Source organism: Varanus komodoensis, unplaced genomic scaffold, assembly GCF_004798865.1.
Source record: "Varanus komodoensis strain SLA01 unplaced genomic scaffold, ASM479886v1 scaffold1, whole genome shotgun sequence".
Taxonomy (NCBI): Eukaryota; Metazoa; Chordata; class Lepidosauria; order Squamata; family Varanidae; genus Varanus; species Varanus komodoensis.
The window spans coordinates 94,222,247-94,232,639 of NW_025335268.1; the positions used below are offsets into that span (position 1 = coordinate 94,222,247).

At 42.2% G+C, this 10,393-nt stretch overlaps 1 long non-coding RNA gene across 1 annotated transcript; it reads left to right on the forward strand.

The window, feature by feature from the left end:
• The first annotated feature begins 2,215 nt into the window (after positions 1-2,215).
• Positions 2,216-4,601, forward strand: LOC123026608. The gene is made up of 2 exons (XR_006415335.1): positions 2,216-2,571; positions 2,783-4,601. It is a non-coding gene; the product is annotated as an uncharacterized LOC123026608 (long non-coding RNA).
• Positions 4,602-10,393: the final 5,792 nt, after the last annotated feature.

A 10,393-nucleotide genomic window follows, 5' to 3' on the forward strand; every position in this document is an offset into this window, starting at 1 on the left:
GACCAGAATAAGCACAGTTCTGTTTCCCCCAAAGCACAACACTGTATTCCAATTATATGGCTTATTCAAGGATTGAATAGGAGCAGAGTTCAAAATGAATCCAGACAACTCTTAGTATAAACTGTCCCTAAAATGTATCTTAATTAGATGCCAGAGAAACTCTATAGGAAGCCTCTCTGCAGAGGGCAAAGGAGGTAATGGTGGGCATGTCGTGAGCAGAGCCAACTGGAGCTGGGGGTCAGACTAGATGGCCCGGGAGACCCCTTCTGACTCACTCTGTTTCTATGTTTCTATGTCCCAGGGTGATTTTTTGAATTTCACCCATGCACCAGGCCTTTCTGAAAACCAGAATCCATTATCTGTCCTGTTTTGATATTTCTAGTAAATAATGAGTGCTGCTGGGTCAGAGACCCTTTGAGTAACCACAGTGTGGGCTATGAGCCTGGGATGGACATGGCCACCCACTACCCGACCCCTTAGCTGGGGCAAAGTTCCTTTTGTTTGAATTCCTAGATGACTAAATGCTTGGGCCGATCCTGCCCAAACAAGGGGAGATGTTTCCTTCATACTGTATAAACCATGTCCAGGCTCAGTTTCAGCCAGGCCTAATCAGCTCTTTTCTCCATACCAGAAGCAGAAACAGTTCAGGAATCCTCAAATGAACTTATTATTTATTTATTTATGTATCAAATTTGTATACCGTCCATTACTTCTGAAACTACCCTCTCTGTTCCCTCCTTGTCCATACAGAGACACCCCCAACACATACCCCTAAGATGCTTAGGATATATATCAGACAATAAGCGTGCAGTGGGGTGGGGATGGATGGGACTTGTAGGTTTCCATAAATTTTGCCCCACAACTTGTGTGAGCCACACTACTAGCTATGGTGGCTTGGGCTGATGGGAGTCGTAGGACAGAACATCTGGAGAACTGGATGTTGCACAACCCTAGTCTAGAGTTTCCAAATTGTGTCCTGGAGGAGTCTGCTGTATCTTTAAAGCCACTCAGTATGCCAGAGAAGGGCTCTTCCCCTGCTCCTTTTGACCTCCTGCCTGCTCTGAGGATTCAGATGTGCTGCATATGGATCATCCCTAGGTTCTGCCAGGAATCCTCTAGCGGAGGGAGTTGCGAATTTGTGATGAAGACTCTTGGCTAAATGGGGCTAAGTGGTATGTGTACACATACTAAAAGGCATATGGAAGTGTGGGATACTTAATTTCACAGTGGGTAAGGAAGGAAGGATGGGGTGGGTTTGGATGAAAGTATCCAGGAAGAAACAGCTAGAAGAAGCTCCAACTTTTTAACTCCAACTTTCTTCATGGTTTTATATCTACAAACATGTCTCTCCAATTTACAGTCTGGAAATCTTGTTTCAGATAAAAGAAAGTCCACGGATGACACACTTTTATTATATAGGACATCTTACTGAAAATTCATTTTGCTCACTGCCAGAAGGAAATATTTTAGTGGAAAGGTGGGATATCAATTTAATAAATAGAAATAAAGATAAGCTGCAGTTTTTAAAGTGCAATTTATGGCAATTTATTTACAGCTGTGTGTTTGATTTGCACACATACATCTGCTATGCAACTGGAATATACTGCCTGATTCCTTTTCGACTAAGCAGTGGGAAACTATGGGGAGTGCTTCCAAGGATCAGTCGGCATGGGAAAGAGAGCACTCAAAGTGCAAGTGTGGAAAGTAGGAGCATGTACCTTAAACCTTGTGAGGTGGAACAGGCTGCAAGATATCAGTTTATTACAGAAATAGGACTCACTCACGCAATTAGTAATAACTTTAGCCTGATGTGTGAGAATCTAGGCCAGTGATGGTGAACCTTTTAGAGACAGAGTGCCCAAACTGCAACCCAAAACCCACTTATTTATCACAAAGTGCCAAGACTACAATAAAACATGAAAACTGAGGTTTTAGTCCAGAAAAAACCACTCACAGCCAGTCTAAGCAAATATATATATATATCCTTGGCAGCACGCTGACCAGCCATGCAAAAGCTCAGACGAGTTGCGGCTCATGGGTCGTGGCTCATGACATCATCGCCTGGCACTGCTACTCCTTTCTGAGCATGCGCATGGCCCCAGTGTGCACTGTTATCCAGTGCTTGGCTGCTGGGGCGCCTTGGCTCATGTGCCAACAGGTGGCATGCCATAGGGTCGCCACCACTGATCTAGGCTTATGAATTGTATTTATGAAGAAAGACAGGCATCTTTTCCAGAATTGCTTTTACACTCCTTAGCAACCAGCGCAGTGTGCATGCCAAGCAACTTAGCAGGTGAAGAAGCCCAACCATAGGCCAGGCAGAAGAACTGCAGTCAAGTCCAGCTACCAACTGAGTATACTTAATCAGGATCCAAGCAGTTCAGAAATAGTCAATTGTTGACTAAAATGAAACATAGAATTAGGCTAAGTCTTTACTCGCAAGAATCTAGACCCCATGAAGGACTTGCCAAATCTGCTTACAGGTGTGCGGGATGTCTGGGACTTTGCAGCATGATTTAATTTTGTTTCTTTGGCAGGGCTTGAAGACAAAGGAAGAGCTCAAGAACCAAGGTGGGCAACTCTCAGAGTAAGTTAGAGTATTACAATGCTGGTAAGAATGCCTAGACGAATAATTTTGTTTTGTAACTTTGGACATGATTATCTTTGAAAAGGATGCAATTTCCAATGAAAGAAGGTGGGTTTGGTCTTCTAAATCTTGCTTTATATCATTGGGCTTATCTTTTGACTTGAATTAAATTTTGCTTTTTTCTGTTTACTTCAGATTGCAGTTTGATTGATTTTCTCATGCTAAATTGACTGCATAATGCAATCCACACCTTAAAAACTGGTAAGAAAATGTTTTTGTAGTAGAGGTGGACAGAAAAAGCTATTTTTATTTTGGACGAACTGGTGAGAGCTGATGATGAGTTCTTGTAGGTTATCCTGTGTCAGAATATGATTTGCCAGCTGTGGTTGAATGGCAGTACTTGCAATTGCAGCATTTGTTGGCCAGGCCTGCCAACATTTACAGCATCAGAGACCCTGTCTTTATTGACATCACTTATGGAGGCTGCTTAGGCAAAGTGATCTACCATCCATGCCTGCTATAGATGATGATGCACAGCATTTTAATTAAAAATGGAATAGGGGACTGTCCCATTTGCCTAATCTTTGGTATCTATAGCTATCACATCTCTTAAGCTGTATGTGATACAGCAAAAAAATTTGTTTTATGTTTGCTCGATGCCACAATGTCTCTTTAATAAGGGTTTCCCTGATTTGGCTAATTGTTTGGAGGTGAAATGCAGCTAAAGTTTCTTCTTCAGGGGCAATATAGTGATGTCCAGTAGTTATTTGTTCTGGGAGGAGGTTATTATATGGATAGGTTTTGTACTGGAGTAGCTTTAACATTTGCTGACGTACATGCTCTTTTAAATTATCTACCTTCTTGAATATTAACCAATGGTCAGTGTAAATGTATTTTCCACATGCTTTTGACAACTTCTGTTCAGTTGCAAAGTCATGCCCAACTCTTTGCGACCCCATGGACAACACTTTTGGCAACTAAAGGACTGAAATTATAACATTGGAAGGGTAAACACATCCAATTATGTAGTGGACTGAGGACTTCACAAGAAGTGTGATATTTGAGTAGGTGGTGGTATGTAGATGCTCTATTGATACTTATTTGGATATCTAGTTTGCTTTTCTTGAAGCTCATGTATAATTGTTATAAGGTTGTATTTTCTTTTATATGCTCTCATATGTAGTCATTGCTATGGATATATACAAAATGATTGAAATGTATGAATGGTAGTTAAACATGAAAAAACAACAAGAAAAAAACTATTTGTAACATCAAATGAAGTCTAGCTGCGCAATGCTAGAAAAATATCAATGAATGGTAAGTGACCCTTGGGATTACTACATTTGAGTGCATCTGACTTTCAATATGGAAAAGGCAGAGAACTGGTTGGTTGAATTCCAGCATGGCTTAAGTAGATTCGGGTGGGAGGGTGAGGATGTACTAAGATTACTTGTTCTTTTAGTTCTAGTCACTTCCTCCAAGTCCCTCCACCCCTACAGCTTCTGGGAGCCTTAAAGAGTTTGAAGTATTATCATCTTCAAGTGATGACAGACAGATTCTGGGACCCAGTGCGGCCTGGCCTGGCTATGACCATTCCTTCCTCTTTATCTGGCTGGTGCCTTCATTGGCTTGTTGTAGGCTCATATTTCCAGTCACGCTTTGCCCTCGCTACTGATATCTTGCTGTATCTGGTTCTCTCCACTCCCTGTCTGTCTTTGTTTCCCTCCCATTGTTTCTTGGCTGTATCTAACGGACATACAGTCCAGTTACTAGCAGAATATGCCCAATTATCTTGGATTGTTTAGAGATGGAATTGTGTTGTAAATTTTAGTCTTGTCTAGGACAGATGCTTTATGGTTGGTGTTTGTTGCTTGCTGTTTTTATGAATTTGTTGTTGTTTTATCTCTGTATCAAGTTTTATTATATGGGACTACTTTTATCCTGCTCTGAAAGATGGGTGAGAAATATTTTAAATGAAGAAAATTTTAAAAAATAAAGTTAAATATTTAAAGACATTTAAACTCCTTTGCTCATCATGTTTGAAATCCAAACTTGTCACATATTCAGATTAAAAACATTTGAAAACTGGTTTTTAATCATCCTTAAAATTTGAGGCTTAACCATTTTATAAATTGAGAGTTAGATTTAATGGGTGGCCAGTGAAACCAAAGGAGAAGCTGAAATGGAAATTCAGGTATTGCAAATTCTGAAGGCCAGTTATCACTTTCAGTGTTTTGAGCTGCCAGGTAGAACATGGAGGTATAATCCTAGGAAGGTGTCCATAACGTTCTGCTCTCCTCAGTGCTGCTCCTGCTTCACAAAGCAGCTAATGGCCAGTTTCAGCTGTTTAACTACTGTGCCATGTCAGAGAAGGAGGGAAAGCAGCTGAGGTGCAACCAGGCTGTGTTGTATCTTGGAAGCACTAGCCTCTTCTCCTTCTTGCTCTTTGAAACATTCCTTAAACCGCTCCTGAAATAGTTATTATTTCTGTGGCCTCAGAGAAGCAGCTTGGGCAGTTCTGTCTGTGCCAGGTGTAAGACGGATGGAATCCAGGTGTGGATTCCCAGCTCGGAGACTCAGGTGCTTTTTTGGCCTCAAATCCAGGAATCTGAACAATTCTGTGGCCGTCTAGGGGGCCATAGGATTGCCCCACCTGTTGCTCTGCAGCTGATGATGAGTCAAATCCAAAAAGCACCATCCAGGCACCCAGTGTCAGAAACAGAAGATGCACTTAAACAACGTCCCATTTGTTGCTCCTGAATGATACTGCAATTAAATTTCTTTCCTAACTGCCCTCAACGGTAGCTACTTCACTTAGCTGAATAGTAGGAGCCATCTTTTGAGAAGAATTTCCAAATGGTAAAACTGCCACAGTCACCGCCAAAGTCCTCTGCCATTGCACATGAAACCTCAAGGCACCGCATCCCCTGAGCCAGAGCAGCAAGATTCTTTATCCAAAAGATCCATTTCTGCCAAAGTAACTTCCATCTCTCCCTACCCATCCCTTTTCTCAGAGAAAGTACTTGCAGGCAGTGGAATGTAAACAAGCTGGAGCTTTGCCCTCTTTGGGTCTCTGGTTCTTGTCCTGGAACAGGCAAGTACAAATGAGGAATTCTGGACAATGGAGATCTCTCTCTCTCTCTCTCTCTCCTCCTTCTCTATTCCTGCCCTGGCCTGACTTTGGATGACTACTTCTGAGGAAAAACAGCTGTGGAGATTAGCATACTGCAGCCTTCCTCAACCTAGTGCTCTCCAGATGTGTCGAACTACAACTTCCATCATTCCCAGAATCATTCATTGTAGGGTACCAGCTTGGGGAAGACAGGCCTAGTATGCTATCAGCATATTACTCTAAACACCTGCTGCCCAAGTCTTGCCATGTGGAGATCTTATCTACTTTCTTCCTACTTTGAACTCAAGATCCCTTAAGGATAGGGAAATGGCTATAGTTTGAGCTTCCCAAAAGGAAGGATTATGAGTTTCTGGCAGCCACTGGAAGCAAATTATAGTTCAGTCTGTTTCCAAAATAACATGTGTGTGCAGCCTTCCATCAGTCCACGCAATAAAAATTGGCAGTCTGAGTGGATTTCTTTGGGCAGAGAAGCATGATTGGCCTTAGACAAGGACTTGGACTGAAATGCTGTTGCAGCTACAGTAAGAAGAAAATGGTATCATGAATACAAAATCAGAGGGAAAGGAACTAAGAATAACTGGTAGGTTCTTAAAATGACCAGAGTAGTTGGATACTGGCTACTGGCCATTATATATGGTCCACAAACAATCCTGTGCCCCCCTGTCTTGAATATGCGAGTCATTCGTGTTCAAATTATACTCCAAAACAGAAAACAATAACCTTGGTATGTCCATGACAGACATACCTCCCTTCCACTTAGAATTAATGGCTCCTTTACACGGGGCCCAGGATAAGTGAGGGCATGTTACCTGCTTAGAAACTAATTAGCCCCTGTGCTTTGTATCATATTCATTATTGGCTCAGGTGTCCAGGATAGGCATCTTTTTGTAGGAGTGTCCCAGACAAAGCTATCAAAAGCTGAGCGATCATCTCTAGAGGGATTCAGTACCATACTCTCATTTCTCAGATGGAGTTCTAAGGCTGTGAGATACAGGCCTTGGATGAGGGCAGGCAGACAGTGAGTCCTTGCCAAGAATCCTGAAGCATGTCCCTCCGCCGTTGACATTTTCACTCTCAGATTAATGCCTCCTGCTCAGGCTGAAATATCATTCTCCCCACAAATTCACAAAGTTCAGTATCCTCCTTGCCCACACATACATACATGTTAACAGTGACTGGGCTAACTCTCAATAGGATAACACTTGTGGGATCCTGACGCTTTACCTGTAAGAGGGAGAAGTCTGTTGCTGGCATTACATCTTGCTGCCACCACCTGAGGAATTTCCTTCCATTATCCTATTCCCTCAGACATACAGTGGTAGCTCAGAAGTTGCGGTGAAGCAGGGCCAGCCCGAGATATTTTGCTGCCTAAGGTGAAACTCAAGGTGACCTCCTTCCGTTCTAAGTGCAGGAGCAAACTGAAGGCATGGCTGACTCTTTCTTTAGTAATAGCCAGCCTCTGCACTACAGTGTTCCTCTACCACGCCTGCGAGCAGGAGGCTAGCTTGGAGGGCATCGCAGGGGCTGCATGGCTCACAGGTGGGGAATAACTGGGGGGCTCCTTCTGCCATCCCAAAGCTCCTGCTGCTGGAGGTGTTCAAGTCACTGTGCCTAACGACAGAACTGGCCCTGCGGTGAAAGCCTGAGGAGAACAACATGGGGAATCGAATGTGTCCAAGCCACACCAGATATAAGCAACAATGTGCTTAGCTCTCCTTTAAAATACAACAACAACAACTTTATATTCTGTACAAAATCAATCAAATCAAATAGGCTACCAAAACAAAGTAGGAAAAAATGAGGTCCTTTATTTTACAGTAGCTGATTTCCTTATGTGATTTCCTTCCACCTCACCAGGCTACAAAGCTCAGACCTCCCAAATGCTCTCAAGGAGTGGCCCTTCTCTCATTTTTCTAGGATGCCTCCTTCTATCTTCACATCTCAGCTTCCAGCTCTCTTAACTGGATGTTTAACCTCCTTGCATCTTGAAACTCATTGTTCAATCCCATTACATGGAAGGAACCCAATCATATGAAACTTATATCATCTCCATAGCCAGTCAAAACAGTATATTTGACTCCTTTCATCTTTCCTAAAAATTAATATGTAATAAGGAAGGCTGAGCACCAAAGGATTGAGGCCTTGTGGTGCTGGAGGAGACTCCTGCGAGTCCCTTGGACCGCAAGGCGATCAAACTGGTCAGTCCTAGAGAACAACCCTGACTGCTCTTTAGAAGGCCAGATACTGAAGATGAAACTCAAATTCTTTGGCCACCTAATGAGAAGGAAGGACTCACTGGAGAGGACCCTAATGCTGGGAATAACTGAAGGCAAAAGAAGAAGGGGACAGCAGAGGATGAGATGACTAGATGGAGTCACTGAAGCAGTCGGCGTGAGCTTAAGTGGACTCTGGGGGATGGTGGAAGACAGGAAGGCCTGGAGGAATGTTGTCCATGGGGTCGCGATGGGTCGGACACGACTTTGCGACTAATAACAACAACAACAAAGGATGGATCAGCGTGTTTCTAGGTTATACTATTTTCATATAGGTTCACAATAAAGTCCACTTCACTGTTTCCTCATTAATTAAAATATGTGCAGATATGTACAAAAATGTGGAACCAAAGGCAAAAGAATTCTATAAAGACCCCAAATACCAGCATATTGTAGCTTAGCACCTTTATAACCAACAACTAAGCCTTAGAACATGCATTTCAGTCTTTTCAAATGGGCAGGAACTAGGAAACCACCAGATGATGGGTGATCTGAGAAAAGGAGGTGAGGCCAAAGGCCATAACCATCTGGGGAACCCCAAAGGGCCAGATTGCGACACATGCAGTTGAAGTTCTGTTTGTGAGGATGCATTGCCCAAATAAGCGGAACTCTCTCTGCGCACTCTAAAGATCTCCTATGGGTCTCTGTTCCTTCTTGGCATGCACAGCATACTACAGATGTCAAATGCCTCCCAGGGCCAGCCTGAACTCTAGATCCAGTACACAGGGTCCAGCCAGATGGTTGTGAGACTGCATGTAAGAGTGCATACCCAGGTGGGTTACTAGTGCTTGTCTCTGAATCAAACCATTACGTTCTTACCCAGTGGTCCATGTGTGTTTTTCTACCTATCCAGATGTCGGGAGTAGTTTTTATATATTGTCTATGGCACTGAATGTTCAAGTTCTGTGGAGCTTTTTAGTACCCTTTAAACTTCCCCAGACTTGTGGAGGGGTGCACAGTATAGCAGCTTTAGTCAAGTCTCTTTCTTGCAGCAAGAACAATGAAGATTCTTATGGCAGCTTAAAGATGCACACATTTATTTTGGCATAAGCTTTTGTGGACTATACGTCATCAGATGCATGGATTACTGTGGACCCTTTCACGCTTATATAAGTAAAAGACTCTTTCTTGTCAGATTAGTTTTCTCATCTGCAAAAACAGATGTTACCTACTCCATGGGAGAATTCTGATCAAACTTGGAAGAAATAGATTTTAAAGTAGTTGGTATCTAAAAATCATATACACATGCATGCACACACAAATGATTTGCTTAATCATCAGTATCATAACGTAAAGATTACAGAAACATGGTTTAGGACCTGGTTATCTGATGGAATGTCTCCTCCCATATACACCTGCCCAGATCTTAATGTCATCATCAGAAGTCCTTCTCCAGGAGCCCCCTCTAAAGGATATAAGGCAGGTGGCTGCTAGGGGAAGAGCCTTTTCAGCTATGGCACTCCACCTGTGGAACCAGCTCCCCAGAGAGGGGTGCCTGGTGTAAATGCTTTATACCTTTTGGCACCAGGCTAAAACCTTTTTATTTCCTCAATATTTTAATTGTTGAAATTTTATTATTGTTTTATATTATGTTTTATAGAGTCTGTGGCACCGTCAACTATTTATTTATTTATTATACTACAATTGGTTTTATATTCTGTTTTATTGTTATTGGCTATATTTTTATGGATTATTATTGTAATTTTGCTCTTGTTTTTATTGTGCTTATGGTGGCTGGTTGTTTATATTTTAAATGTTCTAAACCATCCAGAGAACCAATAGCATAAGAGAACAGTATAAAATGTTTTAAATAAATAAATAAAATATACTGAGAGGCAGCATGGCTTGCTAGATAGATTGCTGGACTGGGACTCCAGGCTCTAGTTCCCATTCAGCCAAGCTGCTTGGATCCCTTGCAAGTGAAATATTGGTACAGCCCAAAGTGTGGGACTAAGAAAGAGCAGAGCTGTAAGAAATTTGAAGCAAAAAGAGCAGGAAAGCTGAAGAGGCTGGAGGTGTTGTTTCCACTAAAGCCCTTGCCAACTTGGTCTAGAACAATTCCTACATACTTGCATTGGAGGGGTGAATCCACATAGTGAATTCATGTATGCACAATTGAATTGGCATTTCATTCCAGGGTTTTGTAGATCTGCATCTGGAGCTGACTCTTGTGCATTGTGGATGCTCAGGCCCGTTGAAGGGGACATTTTGGATTCTTTTGTTTGAGTTTGAATTCAAAAGGACACTTCAACTTTGCAGCCCTACAGCCAGTTTTTGTATTGGTGCAGTTGCTGGGGACTTGGTTAAATGGGTTGTAATATTTTGTTATTCTAATAATTGTTCATGCTGTTTTGTTATATAATTGTTGATAAGAAGAGGTTCATTTTGTATGTAAAGTTG